At 40.2% G+C, this 19,778-nt stretch overlaps 8 non-coding genes across 8 annotated transcripts; all 8 read left to right on the forward strand.

Moving 5' to 3' along the window:
- Positions 1–153: 153 nt before the first annotated feature.
- Positions 154–235, forward strand: trnas-uga (transfer RNA serine (anticodon UGA)). Its single transcript has one exon. It is a non-coding gene; the product is annotated as a tRNA-Ser (tRNA).
- A 193-nt stretch (positions 236–428) lies between these two features.
- trnas-uga (transfer RNA serine (anticodon UGA)) lies at positions 429–510 on the forward strand. Its single transcript has one exon. It is a non-coding gene; the product is annotated as a tRNA-Ser (tRNA).
- A 2,185-nt stretch (positions 511–2,695) lies between these two features.
- trnas-cga (transfer RNA serine (anticodon CGA)) lies at positions 2,696–2,777 on the forward strand. The gene has a single exon. It is a non-coding gene; the product is annotated as a tRNA-Ser (tRNA).
- Positions 2,778–3,227: 450 nt separating this feature from the next.
- Positions 3,228–3,309, forward strand: trnas-cga (transfer RNA serine (anticodon CGA)). Its single transcript has one exon. It is a non-coding gene; the product is annotated as a tRNA-Ser (tRNA).
- An 8,068-nt stretch (positions 3,310–11,377) lies between these two features.
- Positions 11,378–11,459, forward strand: trnas-cga (transfer RNA serine (anticodon CGA)). Its single transcript has one exon. It is a non-coding gene; the product is annotated as a tRNA-Ser (tRNA).
- A 400-nt stretch (positions 11,460–11,859) lies between these two features.
- trnas-cga (transfer RNA serine (anticodon CGA)) lies at positions 11,860–11,941 on the forward strand. The gene has a single exon. It is a non-coding gene; the product is annotated as a tRNA-Ser (tRNA).
- Positions 11,942–12,348: 407 nt separating this feature from the next.
- On the forward strand, positions 12,349–12,430 carry trnas-cga (transfer RNA serine (anticodon CGA)). The gene has a single exon. It is a non-coding gene; the product is annotated as a tRNA-Ser (tRNA).
- A 463-nt stretch (positions 12,431–12,893) lies between these two features.
- trnas-cga (transfer RNA serine (anticodon CGA)) lies at positions 12,894–12,975 on the forward strand. Its single transcript has one exon. It is a non-coding gene; the product is annotated as a tRNA-Ser (tRNA).
- Positions 12,976–19,778: the final 6,803 nt, after the last annotated feature.

Here is a 19,778-nt window from a genome sequence, read left to right on the forward strand (position 1 = left end):
TTATGAAGGTTCCTTGGCTGTTGATATTGAAACTAAACTTGTCTTATTTATATCCAATGTTTGTATTTGCATATAACTTCTCGGTGTACTTGCTGTCTATCATTGATGATGATTTTTCAGCTCAAAATTTAAGAGCCCAAACATGCCAAGACAGCTGTGATGGCCGAGTGGTTAAGGCGTTGGACATGAAATCCAATGGGGTCTCCCCGCGCAGGTTCAAACCCTGATCACAGCGATGGCACTCCTCAACTCCTCCCTGGTGTGACACAGCTGAAAATAGCTACAGGGAACACTTGTTTTTGACAAGGACCTTACATACCAATGGTGTTGTAGCTCTCTGTCAATTTTTGTGGTTTTTCTTCTTGACGTTTAACACCCCAAACATACTAACGTCATTTAAATTAGTGCATTTTTTTTATTTTAGGACAGATGTGATGGCCGAGTGGTTAAGGCGTTGGACTTGAAATCCAATGGGGTTTCCCCGCGCAGGTTCAAACCCTGCTCACAGCGTTTTCCACTTCATACAGTCACAGTTTGACCTTTGGGTGGTGCCTAAAAGTGCATCACCCCTGTCTCTAAGTGGCTGGCTACCTATAGATCTGCACACAAAGATGAGGTAATGGGGAAAATAATCCGGCCTACTTGAATCCACCAGGCTATATTGCTTTTTTAAATTATGTTATACAGCGCAAACTGTATGGGTGTTTTCTTTGACAATTCACTTTAAAGATTGGAGAGGCTGCTTTCAGTAATCATAAATTCCATGCACACAGTAATGTCACTGCAGCAAATATCGTGGAACAATTAAGCAGCAAAACCAAAAATTCTAGTAATAAACATGACAGGACAGAGAAAATGCTCCAGGGAAATTAAACTCTTAGCTTTTGAAAGAACATTTTTTACACAGTTCTGATGGAGCTCAGGATTTATCAGGAGGACAGCTGCTTTACTTTAAACAATTTACCTGAATGAACCTGGACTGTATATGTGTGTGGAATGGCTGACCTTTTGAATGTAGAAGAACACAGAAAATTAATTACCATTAGATCTTGACCGGTCCTGTCGGCATGTCTGGAGATTTAAATAATCAAGTTAATCAAGTGTGCCTCGTGCATAAATGCATACAGCGTCTGCCAGAGCAACGCTGCAGGTATTAATGAACTTAAAAACATTCATTGGGGGTGGGGTGGGTTTGATAGTCAGCACACCCACACCCCAATTGAAATTATGTTCCTGTGGCGTTTTTTGTTTTAATGTACTTTCACTAATTACCTAACCATCCGGCCACCACCGTAACTATCAAACAGCAGCACTATATCAGCTTATTTAATGCCCAGTTCAAAGTAAAATTCAACAAGCTGATCCATACTAAGAAATAGAAATAGACACATAGCTCAGAAGGAATGACGTATCGCTAAGGAACACTTAACATATTTTGAGGGAATACTCCATAATTACCAGACCACTTTATATCTGAATAACTGTGTAAAAAAAAGATGATATCTCTTTTCCTGCTGCATCAATGTTGATCCTTTTTGTGTCCATTGTGAGTCTGATGTTATTGGAGTGCAATGATAAATTGGTGGAGCACTCTTTCGAGATTAGTTTTGGTTGCACATTGTATATCTTAGGTAACATGATTGTGAAACACTGTGATTCACTTTGATTGATGGATTGAGTTTTCAAATGAGCCTCCTTAAAATCCCATTGACATTCATGTAAGAAATGTAAGGAAAACATTGTGGTGGAGCTGAGCAAACACTTGACCTAATTCCTAGTCACAATAAGATGCAATGAAGTGAAAAGTTGAATCAATCAGCTGCTTTTTAGCTCACAAAGGATCTGAAAAATGTGCTCTACAGCTTCCTAACAACAACAGCAACTACAAACGAACAAAACCCCCCCAAAACTTCCCTCTAATCCTTTTTATCTTTCATCTGAGAAAAATATGCTCTAATAATGCCATACTTAGAGCTTTGATCACCTCTCGGTAGGTGTGTGGGCGGGCTGAGAGAACAAACTGCTGACAGCACTCAATTGTGAGAGAGGAGCGGTGAGACTTAAGTCGGTATGAATGAAGACCCCAGGACTGAGAGGAAATCAAGGTAAATAGCGAATTTAACAACATCTTCACAACAGGGTCTAAGCTTGAGGTAAGACATCAGTGATTGTGATCAAATGTGAAATGCTGTTTGTAAGCTGATGAGTTCTGGCAGCATTTCTTCTGTCATCACAGGTTCGTAACCTACTCACAGCGAAGTCAACCTTTATTACCTCTGTCTACATTTGTCTCTGTAAAATCGACCTGTCCACAGTATGAGCTGTAAGAAGGGACTGATAAAATAATATCATGGACAGACTCTTCATCGGGGACACAATGTGGACTTCCTGAAGAAGAATCAACTTCAGAGATATATTATGTGTGACAGGTGAACATTACCAAAAGACAAAGAATCTCTCATAGTTTGTTTTAGTGTGGAAATTTCTTTTTGTCTTACATGTCTTTTTTCAGTGTCTTTTTTTGAATATATTACAGTCTTACAGTCTATATTACATCAATGTTGCGTAGGTTTCCCCACAAACAGCACCTAATGGTACCCTGTCGATCAATGCTTGATCATTGTTTTTCCATGCAATAAGTACCAAAAACATGCTTAAAAAACTAAAACTTAATGTCAAAAACCCTGTCTTTGTAGCTGTGATGGCCGAGAGGTTAAGGCGTTGGACTCGAAATCCAATGGGGTTTCCCCGCGCAGGTTCGAACCCTGCTCACAGCGATGTGTGTGTGTGTACCTTAAGCTTCTCTAACTACAATTGTCTCTTTAAATAGACCTGTCCACAGTAAGAGCTTTAAGAAGGGTCTGATAAAATGATACCATTGATAGTGTTCTTCTCCCTGTGGACATCCTGAAGAAGATCAAAATTGTGATGTTCAAATATACAATCTTACTGTGCAAGTTATATCATCCCAGGAATAGTCTGACAGGTAAACATTACCAAAACAGTCTGGGATTCACTGACAAAAGAAAAAAATCCCTGTGTTCATATTATCAATTTGTCTTACATGTATTTTTCAATGCATTTTTTAAAAATGTATTTCAGTCTTACAGTCACACCTACTTTGCTCATTGAATGTAAGACACCGACAAAACCATAGGTTTGTTTTTTCTATGCAACAAGAAGTACGAAAAACATGCTAATTTCATGTCAAACAGCCCATCTTTATAGCTGTGATGGCCGAGAGGTTAAGGCGTTGGACTCGAAATCCAATGGGGTTTCCCCGCGCAGGTTCGAACCCTGCTCACAGCGATTGTAGTGACTATGCCCTGTATTTTAGCACTACTGGAGGCTATGGATCGGAATAATCTGACGTGTACGCAGGTTTCCCATTTTATTACCTTTATATAACTTGACCATAAACAAAACAGAAAAACAGCCCATTGCCCTGAGCACAGTCAAAAAACTTTTCCTCATCATAGCACACACCTGGGCTTGATTGGCATCATCCCTTTAACTGTGCACAGCCGGCCTTTTACCATGCTCCCCCAGTGCTTGGGAGGAGCACTACCATTCATAGAAATCAAATATATGGCTCCTACACTCCAGCCCCTAATTGCTTCTGGCAGGAGACAGGACAATTATTAAACAATAACTAAAAAAGAGCCATAAGTATAAGAAAACAAACCAAAATAACCCAAAATCCAGAACAGAAACATTCTTACAGGTATTAATAATTCATGCAGTGTTTCTGTTGCATAATTCATAATAAACATAATTTGACACTAATCCTTAATCTGTAGATTCACATAACAGACATATTTTAGTCACAGGTCTTTCTATTATATTTGTCTTTGTTTGAAGACGTACCGAACGTACAAGACCTTTCGTATCGGGGAATGTCTTTAGTATTCTTCCAAGTACCCATGATCCCCGTGGTGCTGTAGAATCCACAACCACAACAACATCTCCAGGTATGAAACTTCTTTTTTCTTTTGTCCATTTTTGTCGTTCTTGCAGTAATGGAAGATACTCATGAACCCATCTTTTCCAGAAGAGATTTGCAATATATTGGACTTGTTTCCACCTTTTTTTCGCATAAAGATCCGTCTTTACAAAAAGTCCTGGCGGTAGCATTGGTTTCCCTTTCATTAGAAGTAAGTGGTTAGGTGTCAATGCCTCAAGGTCATTTGGATCTTCAGACAGTGTTGTAATGGGGCGATCATTCAGCATTGCTTCAACTTCACAGAGCACTGTTTGAAGACCTTCATCATCCAAACTTTGCTGATGGAGGACAGAACACAAAACATTTCTGATCATCCGTATAATGCGCTCCCAAACACCGCCATGATGTGATCCAGCAGGTGGGTTAAAACTCCACTTGATTCCCCTTTGTGCCAGAGTTTTTTCGATGTCGTGTTGATTTAAAGAAGCTAAAGCTTCTTTTAGCTCTCTTTCTGCACCCACAAAGTTGGTACCATTATCTGATCTCATGTGAGAAACTTGTCCTCTTCGACAGATGAATCTTCTCAATGCACTAATACATGAGCTTGTATCAAGAGAGTAAGCAACTTCCAGGTGAACAGCCCTACTTGCCATGCAAGTGAAGATTACTCCGTAACGCTTCACAATGCTACGTCCTCTTTTTACATCTATAGGACCAAAATAATCCACACCAACATTGGTGAATGGAGGAAGATCAGGGATAAGTCTTTCTATGGGCAAGTCGGCCATTTTTTGCTCTCCTGCCTTTCCTCTGTAACGCCTGCAGAATCTGCATTTTGTAATGATTTTCCTTATTGCAGAATTGGCATTTGTGATCCAGTATCTCCTCCTTACAGTGGAAAGTACATGATTTCTTCCCCCGTGACCCAACTGTTCATGAAAATAACGGAGAATGAGTTGTGAGATGTGTTGGTCTTTAGATAAGATGAGCGGATGTTTCATATCCTCTGGCATTGCTGCTTTATTTAGTCGACCTCCAACTCTTAAAAGCCCCCCTTCTAATATTGGATCCAGCTTGTAAATCGTGCTACCTTTTTTTACTTCTGGTTTGTTAGAAGTTAATGCCTTGATTTCATCCTGGAATCTCTCTTGCTGACAAAAGGAAATTATTGAAATCTCGGCTTCTGAGAGATCTTCCAGGGACACTTTCTGATTTCTGAGTGAAGCTTTGAAGATTAGCATTTCCTTTTGAATGTCCAAAGGTGGAGAGCCATCAGTATGCAACAGTTTCCTTTTCTTGCTCAGTTTCAGTAGAGTAGCTTTCAGCTTGATGATCCAAGCGACTGTAACCCTTAACTGTCGCCAGTCAGAAAAATAAGTTATCAGTTGATGAGTGGCATTCAGAGTGTCAACAACAGTTGCATTTACTATGAGATTTCGTTTAACCTCGGGGTCGTCAGCAGTGACACTGAAATCCATAGGTGATGCTGGCCACCTTTCTTCAGGTTCCCATAGAAACTGTGGGCTTTCAATCCATCTCTGATTGACCAGATGTTCTGCCTTCAATCCCCTTGATGCATCATCGGCAGGGTTTTGTGATGTGGGAATGTATCTCCACTGTGAAACATCCGAGTTATCCCTTATAGTAGTTACTCTGTTTGCCACAAAAGTTAGAAATCTTTTGTCTTCATTCTTTATGTACTTTAGAACTGATGTACTGTCAGTCCAGAAGTTTGATTGCTTCAAAGGAAGCTGAAGCTCTGATTGAAGCATTTTGTCAACTCGAACAGCAACAACAGCAGCTGTGAGTTCCAGACGCGGTATGGTAACAGGCTTAAGTGGAGCTACTCTGGCTTTTCCAAACAAGAAAGCAACATGAACCATTTTCTTAATGTTCTGCATTCGTAGGTATGTAACTGTACCATAACCATTCTCACTCGCATCAGAGAAGTGATGCAATTGAGCACTTGAGATCCTTCCAAAATCCTCAGGCTTGATACACCTATTGATCTTGAAATCGGCCAATTTTTCAAGATCTGTTAGCCACTTGTTCCACTTCTGTTGGTAAGTCGGAGGTATCAAATCATCCCAGTTGTACTTCTTCCTACACATCTCCTGCAGCAATAGTTTAGCAGGTAGTAGGAGAGGTGCCACGAACCCCAGTGGATCGTAGACAGAACTGATAACAGACAATATCCCACGTTTGGTGTGAGGTTGCTCCTTGACTTTCAGTTTGAATTTGAAAGTGTCTGTCTCGATGCACCATTGCAACCCTAAAGCTCTCTCCACTGGCAGTTTATCTCTGTCCAGATCCAGCTCACACAAGTTCTTTGCTTTGTGTTCTTCTGGAATGCTTTGAAGTACTTTCCGACTGTTGCTAATCCATTTTGTGAGAATGAAACCCCCTCTGTTACAGACAGCTCTTAAATTCTTAACCATGATCACAGCGTTGTCTTCAGAGGCCAAACTTTTTAGAAGGTCATCCATATAGAAGTTTCTGTTGACTGTTTCAATCACTTCTACTGGAAAGCTAGACCGGTTATCCTCAGCAGTTTTTCTGAGAGCAAAGCAGGCACAGCTGGGTGAAGATACTGCCCCAAATAAATGGACAGTCATGCGATGCTCTGCAAGATCCTGGTCCAGGTTCCCTTCTGGCCACCACAAGAATCGTAAGAAGTCAATATGTTCCTCTGCCACCTTAACCTGGTGGAACATGGCTTGTATGTCAGCCATTATAGCTACAGACTCCTGTCTGAACCGCATAAGGACTCCTACTAATGAGCTGGTCAAGTTTGGGCCTTGTAAAAGGTGACTGTTAAGAGAAACTCCCTTGAACTCTGCTCCACAGTCAAAAACAACTCGTAATGTTCCTTTCCTTGGGTGGTATACTCCATGATGAGGTATATACGACACCTTACCCTCTTGTGCTTCCAACTGATGTTGTGGCACTCGCTCAGCATAGCCTTTGCTAATAACATCAGTAAGAAAGGTGTTATACTCAACATGAAAACTTGGATTTTTCAGAAGTTTCTTTTTCAGGCCTTGAATACGTTGCCTAGCAACGCAGAGGTTGTTTGGCATGGCGACATTTTCTTTTTTGAAAGGTAGCTTGATTTTATAGTGCCCCTCCTGGAGCTGCACAGAGCTTTCAACAATGTTCAGAAACTTCCTCTCCTCTCTTGACAGCTCTTCTTCCTCTTTAGAGGCTCTCTCATTGAAGTCATTGTTATATTGGTTGATTAGCAACTCCTCTATCCTGTCAACCATAGTCCTGTTGACAATAACTTCAGGACAAACACCTTCAGTCTGCTTGTCACTGTTTCCTTGTAATGGACCATTAATCACCCACCCCAGTAAGGTTCTGACAGCATATGGTCCATCCCCACGACTGTTAATCACCTCCCAGGGTTCCATCAACTTGGAGGTGTTGGTGCCAATTAACAGGTCAACTTCAGCTCTTATACGCGGAATCTGAATACCTGTGAGATAAGGCCACTTAGCCAGTTCCTCTTGCCTAACAATGTTGTTTGGGGACACAGGCATCTCTTTCTGAGTGAACACATCAGGAAGCTTATAGAAATGCTTGCCAGAAATGTCTGAGATTTCCAGGTCAGTAATAATAGAGCTTGACACTGCCTTATTATGACCCATGGTACGTAGATGGATTTTAGCTCTTCGTCCTTGAGTGTTCAACCTGTCCACAAGCTTTTCAGAACAGAAGGTACCTGTGCTTCCTGGATCCAAAAAGGCATACGTTTCAATCACCTTCTTTCCCTTTATGCACTTTACTTGTACAGGTAAGATGGGAAGAATGCCACTGCTGTTGCCAGCCCCTGTATGGCCACACGTTGAAGTAGGTGTGTGACTCACTGATCTTTTCTTTGGCAGTTCAGCATCTCCTTGGATAACCCTTTCCTGTTTTTCAATATGCAAAATGCTGGGATGAGTTTGGTTGCATTGTTTGCAAGTAATGCGCTTATCACAATTCTTGCTCAAGTGCCCTGTGCCTAAGCAACCGAAACAAAGACCTTTCTCCTTTAGAAAGGTTAATTTTTCCCTGTGTGCCTTTCTTTCCAGTTGTGGACATTGCTCCAATTCATGACCACGTGCACAATACAAACAGGAAATAGGGTTTGCTTTAGTATAGGAGATAACTTCATTCTGAAACACATCCTTTTTGCGAGCATCTGCTTTAAATTCATCTGTAACAGACACATGAGTTGCAAAGCTGTTTCTTTTGAACTGTGTTTTTATTTGAGGCTTGCTTTTGATTGCTCCTTTCATGATGGCAGTGTCCTGTATGTCACCAAATACTGGATCTGAAGCAATTCTGACCTGTTGCTCAATGAATTTGACAATGTCAGTGAAACAAGCCCTTTTATTGTCTCTGTCCAAGATTTCGCATGCTCTTACTCTCCAATTTTCTCTGAGTTTATATGGAAGTTTCTGAATGAGAGCTTTCATGTTTGCTGGCATATTCAGCTCCTCCAAATATTGTAGTTCCTCCATAGCATTAGAGCATTCACGTAGGAAAAATGCATATGCTTGAAGCCCTTTAATGTCCTCAGACTTGATACTGGGCCATCCAGTGATCCTTTCCATGTAAGCAGCTGTTACCTTTAATCCATTCCCAAAATGATCCTCAAGTAGATGTTTAGCGACAGAGTACCCTCTCTCTGGAGTCATATGAAGGCAGCTGCGTACGAGGTCTCTAGGCTGTCCCCTAGTAAACTGCTCAAGATAATACAGACAGTCCCCTTTACTGTTAGTTTTTGCTTCCACACAATGCTCAAATGCCTTTATGAATGTTTTAAACTGTAGAGGATCTCCAGCAAAAATTGGAATTTCCCTGTGTGGCAAAAACTGAGAGGTTTGCATTTGAACAAGGAGTGCTGTTATGTCATTCTGTCTTTGTAGCATACTGTAGAGATCTCCCAATGTGTGATTATTGATTTGGGCAGGCAGAGATGTTTGAATGGCATTTTGCTTTGCTTGCCGCTCCTGAGGATTCAAAGTTGATTTATGTGATGTGTCAATATTTTGTTGAGATTTGACGTCGTCATGCTTACTACCGTGGGCTACCTCTTTTTGGTAAATTGACTGAGTATTACCTTGGACTTCATGATGAGACATATACTGTTGTGCAGATTGTTCATACAGAAGATCATATTGTTTGTCTTTATGTTTAGCCTCTTTTCTGAAGTATGACTCCATTCCATCAGATCGTCTATCTGAATAACTGCTGTCACAGGCCTGGAGTATTGCTAGCCTAGCAGAAGAGGCTGCTATTTCAGTGTCCAGGTTATGTTGTTCCTTTTTTCTCCTTAATATTTCCTCCTGCTCTTCCAAAGCGTGCTTCTCCTTTAAAGCAGCAGCACGAGCCATGAGTGCTGCCTTGTCTGCCTCTGCCTTAATGCGTGCAGATGAAGTAGAAGATTTGCTGCTTTTGGAGCTTTTATGACTTGACTGTTTGCTGCAAGTATTTGATTCAACATTTGAGATGCTGTCATGAGGTTCAACATGGACTTCCTCTGTATCATTGTCATCATTCTTGACATCATCAACAGCAGCAGCAGCAGCAGCAGCAGCAGGAGGATGACTTTCGGTTTTAGACAACCATTTACCCACATCAACCATAAAATCAGTCACATTCAACATTTTTGCTTTGTACCATGTATCATGCTTTGTTGCTTCATCCTCAGGTAATAACCCCAACAGAGTCACATGTATTTGTTTTGCTTCATCACACAAACCCTTAAACTTTTCAAATGTACATTTCACCTCATTTGCACAGTCATTGTCATTCATCAAATCAACAATAGGCTTTTTTAGTTTAGACAATTTGTTTAATTTAGTCTTTCTTTCCCTTTGTAAATTGTCTATTTTGTCCATGAGAGCCTTTTGTGTTAATTTAGCAGAGCGCTTTTTCACATTTCCCGTTTCAATGTCTTTCAGTTCAGTCTCATTCACCGACAGCACGCCAGTGTGTGGATCGCAAGATCGCGCACCTTCTTCCATATTTATCAAGTCTTAACGCGCATAGTTTAAGACAGTTGCAACCAATGCATTGGATTTTCGCATCTTTTAATGTGTGCACACAACCTATAATGGCCATTTATTTATTGTGTCAGCGCTGCACATACCCATACGTTGGCCGGCATAGGTGGTCTGACATCCCGACATCCGTTGCTTGGCGTCCCGGTAACGCCCCAGTAGCTCCGGTAGAACAAGTTGACGATGGATGAAGGTCTTCCATGTATCTAACGTCCTATGGCAGTTGATCACCAGCGAGCCGTTTCCCAGTGAAGCAACATGTCGATCCAAAATGAGAGTTTTTTGACCTAAGTGTAGTGACTATGCCCTGTATTTTAGCACTACTGGAGGCTATGGATCGGAATAATCTGACGTGTACGCAGGTTTCCCATTTTATTACCTTTATATAACTTGACCATAAACAAAACAGAAAAACAGCCCATTGCCCTGAGCACAGTCAAAAAACTTTTCCTCATCATAGCACACACCTGGGCTTGATTGGCATCATCCCTTTAACTGTGCACAGCCGGCCTTTTACCATGCTCCCCCAGTGCTTGGGAGGAGCACTACCATTCATAGAAATCAAATATATGGCTCCTACAGCGATGTTCATCTTAAGCAATTCTAACTACAATTGTCTCTTTAAATAAACTTGTCCACAGTAGGAGCTTTAAGAAGTTACCGATAAAATGATGTCATTGATAGTGTCCTTCTCCCTGTGGACATCCTGAAGAAGAACAAAATTGTGATGTTCAAATATACAATCTTACTGTGCAAGTTATATCATCCCAGGACAGGTAAACATTACCAAAACAGTCTGGGATTCATTGACAAAAGGAAAAAAGCCCTGTGTGAATTTTATCAATTTGTCTTACATGTATTTATGTATTTTTTCAATGTATTTTTTTGATGTATTTCAGTCTTACAGTCACACCTACTTTACTCATTGAATGTAAAGCTACGTTCAGACCAAAAGCGTCTGACGCGAATTGAGCAGCAAGTCTACATAGAAAATGAATGTAAATGGCGCAATCACACGCGATTTTATATCAGGCGGCACGAATGAAGCATCTGAAGCGTCTGAATGAATGAATGAATGAATTAAGCGTCTGAAGCAGCGTGAAAAAATTTGGCGACATTGCGCCGCAATATCCAATCAGCAGCGAGTTTCTCCCGACGTCACAAGCGCGAATGAAGCGCATGAAGCGAATGAAACGATGATCCAAAAATGTATATTTATGATCAAGCAGCGTGATAGAAGCGATTCAAGCAATTTTTTCGCGTCAGACGCTTTTGGTCTGAACGCAGCTTAAGACACCGACAAATCCACTGGTTTGTTTTTTCTATGCAACAAGAAGTACCAAAAACATCCTAGCTGCATGTCAAAATGCCTTTCTTTGCAGCTGTGATGGCCGAGAGGTTAAGGCGTTGGACTCGAAATCCAATGGGGTTTCCCCGCGCAGGTTCGAACCCTGCTCACAGCGATGTCCAGCTTAAACACCTGCGAATATTTTCACTACTTAAAGAAGTGACTGATAAAATTACATCATTGGGACACAGTGACATCCTGAAGAAGGTCACTTGTCAAAATGTTTAATCCAACTGGGATCCCACTGTGCAAGTTGTGTCATCCCAGGAACAAACTGACAGGTGAACATGCCCAAACGTCTCTGGCATTTCCTGAGAAAAGAAACATTGTATTACAAGCTTGTAATACAATCAAACCCACTTTACTCATTGGTTGTAAGACACCAATGTTGCGTAGGTTTCCTCACAAAAAGCCCCTAACGGTACCCTGTTGATCCCATGCTTGATTCTTGTTTTTCCATCCATTAAGAAGTACCAAAAAGATGCTAAGTGTATGTCAAAAAATGCATCTTCGCAGCTGTGATGGCCGAGAGGTTAAGGCGTTGGACTCGAAATCCAATGGGGTTTCCCCGCGCAGGTTCGAACCCTGCTCACAGCGATGTCCACCATAAGGGTCTTTAACTACAATTGTCTCTTTAAATAGACTTGTCCACAGTAAGAGCTTTAAGAAGTTACCGATAAAATGATATCATTGATCATGTTCTTCTCCCTGTGAACATCCTGAAGAAGATCAAAATTTGTGATGTTCAAATATACAATTCATCATCCCAGGAATAGTCTGACACGTAAACATTATCAAAACAGTCTGGGATTCACTGACAAAAGAAAAAAGCCCTGTGCGTATATTATCAATTTGTCATACATGTATTTTTTTGATGTATTTCAGTTTTACAGTCACACCTACTTTACTCATTGAATGTAAGACACCGACAAAACCATAGGTTTGTTTTGTAACAAGGAATACAAAAAACATGCTAATTTCATGTCAAAAAGTCTGTCTTTGTAGCTGTGATGGCCGAGAGGTTAAGGCGTTGGACTCGAAATCCAATGGGGTTTCCCCGCGCAGGTTCGAACCCTGCTCACAGCGATGTGGTCTTTAAGCACCTGTGATTACAATTGACTATTTAAACAGACCTAGCTTAAAGATGTGACTGATAAAATGGGACACAGTGTGGCCATCCTGAAGAACATCACATCAATTCCAGTGAAAAATTGTAATGTCGAAATGTTTTAACCAACTCACTGTGCAAGTTGTATTATCCAAGGAATCTTTGGCATTTCCTGGCAAAAGAGAAAATATTTCTCATAGTTTTAGTTGGGTATGGGTGTTTTCAATGTGTCTTCCTTGTCTAATTTTCATGTGTGATATATTACAGGCTTGTAATGCAATCACACTTTACTTTACTTAATCAATGGTTGTAAGACACCAATGTTGCGTAGGTTTCCTCACTAATGATACCCTGTTGATCCATGCTTGATTCTTGTTTTTCGTTCCATTAAGAAATTTCCCAAAAACATGCTAACTGTATGTCAAAAATAGCATCTTTGTAGCTGTGATGGCCGAGAGGTTAAGGCGTTGGACTCGAAATCCAATGGGGTCTCCCCGCGCAGGTTCGAACCCTGCTCACAGTGCCAAAAAAGTGCCAAACAGCATCTTAAACATTCTCCTCATCTCTTCGCTCTTTATGTCCCCCTCACAGCAGTTTCACTCATCCTCTACAAAGATCTTGATCAAGGTGAAGAACATACCTGTGGCTTTAATGATTTAAACTGTTTGGAAAATAAATAATTATTATCCATTGCATGTCTGTCACTTTTTAATCTTAAACAGCTTAACCTTAAAGGACCAGTGTGAATGAAGCTGCAGACTGCAACCAACTGAATAGTATCTGGCTCGGCCTTAGAGATAGGACGAGGAGCTCAGACATCATAGGAGAGCTCGGAGTAGAGCTGCTGTTCCTTCATATTGAAAGGAGCCAGCTGGGTGGTTTGGGCACCTGGTTAAGATGCCTCTTTGACACCTCCTTCTGGAGGTGTTATAGGTATGTCCAACTGGTAGGAAACACCAGGGCAGACCCAGAACATGCTGAAGGGATTACATATCTGTTTTGGCCTGGGAACGCCTTGGGGTCCCCCAGGAGGAGCTGAAGGATGTCTGTTTTCTTACTCAGTCTAATGCCACTGCAACTTGGTCCCAGATAAGTGGTGAAAATGAATGGAAATGAATGGATGGACTGGATATATCGTTTACTGAATCAAGAGAAAGCATTGCTGTGCTGACCTCTGTGAGTTAAAGGATATAAAACTTAAATTCTACTTTACAAACATGTTTTATAGTCTACAAACTTAAATGAGATGCTGTGTGGAACCCCACCCTCAGCAATTTTGGTTTTCTGAGCTTTTCTCTATATGATGTATATTGTTATTATTATTATAATAATTATTAAAACATTATTTACAGTTAGACATTTTGTCAAACAGTTTCACTAAAATCCAAACTGTAATCTAAAGTTTAAAATGTGGTATTCACTTTGGCATGAGTACATTTTTTCCAAATGGAGGGAATCTGTTTGCAAAACACATCTACATGGACGCACCATTTGCATACTGCTTTCATTTACATATTGTCTTATTTATAATTGTTGCACTTGAGTGTTTGTGATTTCACCACAGAGCCGTGTCAAACATTATTTTTCCCCGCTCAGTGAGAACAGACTACAAAATTTTGTAAGGCTAATTCTAAATTTAGTTCAGTGCAGCAACTCATCAAACACCAGTCAAACAACAGAGGCAGCCAAAGCTAAACATCGGCTTTCAAATCAACAGGCCGATGATCATTATTTGGAAATGAGTGATGAAATTATTGTGTGAAACATATGGTAATGTGCAATGAAATTGCGAAGAGAGATCAAGACAATGACAGCAGTAATCTATGGCAGGCTGTTGACCGCTGAGAATGGCCTCATTTCAACTTTTAATTCCCTTGCCTGCTGCTATATTGTTGCTTTATCAGTTTGAAAGATTAGGTTTCATTTTTCTGTAATTGTGGACTTTGTGGGCCTTTTGCAAACCTGAAAGTCAAACCTGCATTGACTAAATAACCCGTCACACTGTATCATTTTTTTGGTGATTTTCACAGAGTGTCTTAATCAACATAACAATAAAAATGGTTTATATCAAAGAGGCAGCGCATATGTCAAGCATGTGCATATTAATCATGAAACCTCAATAAAATCCTTAAATAAAAAGTGCAAAAACATAGGTCATTATTAGGCAATTTATAGGCTCTTCAAGGTACAATAGTCTACTTGAACAAGAGACCTGCTATTCCACGTAGTCATATATCTCAAAAATGAAATGTGTGAAATAGAACAGGAGGCCAAATGGGTGAAAATAGAAAAATCAGTAGCTCAGCTGATGCATGAAACATTTGGACACTTTCTAGACATATACTTTTACTGCCGGTTGTCGTTTCTGCCGGGCGTCTGGCTTTTGGTCCAATTGGACATTGGACAATATTGGGGTTTCGGCGAATGAGCCTTCGGACCAATCGGTAGTCCTCATATTGGTAGCAGAAGCCTCATTAGCTTGATAACACTTCACATACCAAAGTGTCCCAAGTGACCAACATTAATAGATTAGAGGCTTAAATATGTTGGACAAACATCATACAAACTTGACATACCGTCCATTGACTTGGTATCAAATACATATACGTATGTGTCATGTGTAGACTACATCATGTGGCGAGCTCTGGTAATCATAATTACAGTCGCCTGGGCAACAGGTCAGCCTTTCAGGATTAAACTGGCATTGTTCTCCACATGCTAATCCTCGGTTAATGCTGCAGATTATTCCATGATGGCTTTTGTATTAAGTCCAATGGTTATTCAAAGTGCGTTAAGCCTATTCCACTTTCATTAATGACCCATTGGCCTTTTTGTATGTTGGTGCCGCAGTGAAAGCGTATCCTCTTTGAAAAATAAATGCCTCCAGAAAACCATTACCTCAATGTAACTCCTCAAATCCCACTATTTTAGGGGCCAGGGTGCATTTAGCTAATGCTTCCAGTGTATCCAACAATGAGGTGTACTTTAACACCAGCTGTCGTTTCAGAAACAGAAGGTGGCATCTTTTCTCAAATGGCACTCGTCTCCATTTACAGTAGAGCTCTTTGAATGCACAGCGGGAGGGAGCATGTCAGGTGGCTAATACTTATTCAACAATGTTCTGAGATAGTGAGTGTTTTCAGTCAGCTGTAGCTCCAATAAAACAACATTTGAAGGCAGCCAGGGATAACTAAATACACCTCCTGAGGACTATTATTCAGTTATTTGCTACACAGTGTTACTAATCTTTTTCTGTTTGCAGTTATCTAAAAAAAAGAAAATGCAATTATTTAATCACATATTGAACCTTTGAATCTTATTTTTGCTCAAAGAAGTGGAAAAAGTCATCCATTAGTGTAAGATAATACCTTTTTTTAATGCAAAACTACAATGTGATTAGCCTAGCTTAGCACAATGACTGTAAAAGAGGGTGAAGCAGCTAGTCTGGCTCTGTCCAAAATGTAAAAATATACCTTCCAATGCACAGTTGAGGTGAGCTTAACTGACTCAGAACTCATTAAAAGTATAACATAAGGGCATGTGTACCTTCCTCTCTGCTGGGCAGGATAAAGGGTTTGATTTGAAATGGGAAAGATTTCTTCACTGACCCTTAAAGACAAACTCATGGCTCACCTCCTCCCTTGTACACACACATACACACCTATGCATTAGCGCACTTGTTCCCAATTACAAAACAGCCTTGTTTCTACTCTTTCTTTGCTTGCTTTTTATCTCACTAGTTAATGTCTTAGTCCTCAGTTTCAAGCTACCCATGTATATATTGTCCTTCTCTCCTCGTTTTATGCCTGTTCATACTCCTATGTCTTTCTAAAATTCAATAAAATCTCAGTGTACAACACTGGTGATTTTAAGAAGAGGCTGTTTTAAAACTGAAATGCAATGAGCACATTTGTTACAGAGAATTAAAATTCTCTCTGTACTTTTTTGATACAAAATCAATTGAGTACATAATTAAATTACTTTGTTAACAAGTTGTTTTTTTCTCTATTTACAGATGGCAGGATGGAGTTGTAGGCTTTTTTCCACACTAAGAATTAATTGCCATTTGGCCGCAAAAATCCCCTTCTGGCGGCTTTTCTGTCAAATTAACAAACTGTCATTTGCTGGCTGTAAAATCGGAGACGGAGAAACAATTTGATTGTCCTGCTTTCATTGAGGATTATGATTCTCCAACATGGAATAAACAGCTGCTGTCTGTGACGGGTCTGTCAGTGGGTTTCTGATGACGTGTCACGCGTTTGGACATATCTGTATATTAGATGCATTTTGGGATAAGTGAGCTCCATCGTGCAGTCAAACTTAGTGGGGCATGTCAGTGTGCAATTTCACTGATGGATTCTGTAATCTCCACACTTCTCTGGGGCTCGGGCTTCATGGAAACATTAGCAATATGGTTTGTGTGCCCATTTAACTTAATTGCAGGGATGCGAGGGTTAGGGGTCCCATTTCCTCTGCAGCTCAGTGTGAAGGGAAGGGCTGGTGACACTGCAAGAGTTTGGGTTTTGATCCCCGCTGGGGCTGAATATGCTACAAAAAAAAGTTTAGATTAAAGATGAAAAAGATTTTTTGCATGCTCTAAAAACATATACTCCTCTTTCTTCCTTTTACTACTTACCCTGTCCACCTGTATTAGAAACTGCTACAGATGAAGCCACACAACAGTAGTAAATATTAGCTCCACCTACACCAACTATAACATTAAAATGCTGCTTACAAGTTAATATATTCACAATTATGATCTAATAATATAGTAAATATTAAAGTATAATACTGGCCATTGACATTCTTAATTTACTTCAGTAAGATTATTATTTGTAATGTTTTCTTACATTGTTATTACAAAAAACGCCACATTAGCATGAATGATGATTTACTTTATATGTGGTAGAGTCAAAGGTCAGTCTCTTGATGCTACGCCCAGGTTTCATTGTAAAATAAACAGAGCAAATAATTAGAGAGTTAAAAAACCAACAACCCTGCATTGCAGAACAAATCCAAAATCTTCAGGGCGGCCCTTCATATTAGGGTGTTAATACACAGTTCACTATGGAGAGAGAGAATGAGGGGGAGAGCATGATTTCTGGTAAGACATGTCCTTGACAAAATGTAAGCTGCCATTTTCGCTGTCATTCAAGCAAATAACGTGCATTTAGACATCCTCGGATTTCGGTAGGTGGACATTTACGATTGTTTGGTATCGCATCGATTAAATTTCACATACATTGTGTCCAAAGAGACCAATATTAATAGATCAAGAGGTGTAACAAAACTTTCATATTCTGTACATTCACTACCCAAAAATGACATTTGTGGACTCCCAGACTTAGCAGGCACATCCCCAGGAAGTCTTGGTTAGACTTTTCATTCACACCCACTAATGCCACAAAGGAAGAGGTGCTTCCTCTTCCTCTGCTTCCCAAGAAGAAGCAATGTTCCAATAAATTCAAATGCACGACTTGCACTTGGTTCGTCTTGCCTCCTGCACAGTTCAACCACAGTCTGATCTGCTGGTCGCTGAGCACTTGGGGTTAAAGGCCTTGCACCTTAAGGCACCTCGTGGTGGTAATGAGGATTAGATGCTTTCATTTCTCACCACGCTGCTCTATTGGACAGCAGTGTAGGTCTGTAGGTCCATCACTGTATTTCAACGACTTTTAGATGATTGATTGATTTACATTTTGTACATTTATGATCTCCTCAGGATGAATGAAAGGATCGGTTCAAAATGTTTCAAGTCTGTCAGGTATCCAACTTCACACTTCTCAGCACTCCTGGCTTCAAAAAACCAAGATGGCGATGGTAAAAATGCCAAACAGTCTACGATGAAAAGAAATCCTGTGCTGATTTACACAAGGTCTTGCATTTGTAGTTTTACACAGAATGTGGGTTTTGTAACTGCCTCGAGAATACTACAAAGTAAACAATAAAGTCACAATAGACATACGTAGAGGAAACCTTTGGTATTTTTCAACCTGGACCCTATTTTTCCATCATTTTGGGTCTAAGTGACTAATGGGCATAACAATCTATTAAATTGGTCCGAGAGTGCTGCAGCTGGCAGCCACAAAAATGCACCGCAATGTAATCTAATGGGGCAACACCGCCCAATCAATTTACACCCAATAAAAGTGCTTGATTTTGTGAGCTGGCTGAAGTGCCCTCACTCAATACTGGATTCATTTAAAAACCTGTTGTTCCTGTTAGTCAATTAGACACAAAAAAGATGGAAATATTACAAGAAGATTGCAGTACTCTCCACTCCTTTGGGATACACGCACCAAATAAGAACTGTAGTAGTCGAATAATAGTTCTAAGCCAACGTGGTACTATACTACTGACATGATTAGTCAATTAATCAATTAGTTGATTGATCACAGGAAGTGAACAGCAACAAGAAGAAGAATTTGAGAATTTAAAATAATGTCTGAAGGAAAAATGCTAAAAAATGATCTGGTTCCAGGGTCTTACATGTAAATTTATATATATATATATTTTTTTTAAATATATTTGAATTCTGGACTGTCGGTTGGGCAAAAGTATTTTTAATGTGGACGCCTCTGCACTGTGAAACTGCAATAGGTATTGTTGTCTAAATTCTGACATTTGAAAGTCTAAATGATTGATTCATTAAGAAGATAATTGGCAAATTAAGTGAAAGTAATCATTAGTTGCAGCCCTAAAACAAAAAGCTGCCCTTAAAAGATAAAAAAAGTCACTTTATATATATTACTGAACAAAGAACAAAGAATGTAGTGTAGATGATAATTTTATGGATAACACCGGACAAAATAAAGTCTCATAAAGCTCCATAAATTAATATTAAAATGAGTACTCTGACAGTATTTAAGAATTTTGAAAATCAATTCTGCATTCCTCATATAAACTTCAACAAACACATCTGCTGTACTAACCTTTGCTTTTACACCTCCTCCTCCTCTTCCTCTTGGACTTTCCTTTCATTTCACAGTCTGACCTCTCCATGCAGGTTCCATGCACCGCTGCCATTCAGGAGAATTTTTTTCTTCCTCTTTTATTTTTCCTGGAGTTTGTCCTCTGCTGCTTTCTCTCTTCTGCCCGTCTGAAACGATGCTCAGGGAAGATTCAGCGTGCAGTTCTGCAGCGGGAAGCCCTGCACAGCGACTGACTTCTCCCCCCTGCTGCCGGCTGTGGGAGGCAGGCGGCTGTTAAGGCTGTGACATCATGAGGAGAGAAAGAGCTCTGGTTCAGGCTGTGATTCAGCATTGCTGATTCAAATTCATCAGCTGGTAGTTGGTAGCACATGTTTCAAACCCACAAGCAACAGAT

Source organism: Scomber scombrus, chromosome 11 (assembly GCF_963691925.1).
Source record: "Scomber scombrus chromosome 11, fScoSco1.1, whole genome shotgun sequence".
In the NCBI taxonomy this organism is placed as follows: Eukaryota; Metazoa; Chordata; class Actinopteri; order Scombriformes; family Scombridae; genus Scomber; species Scomber scombrus.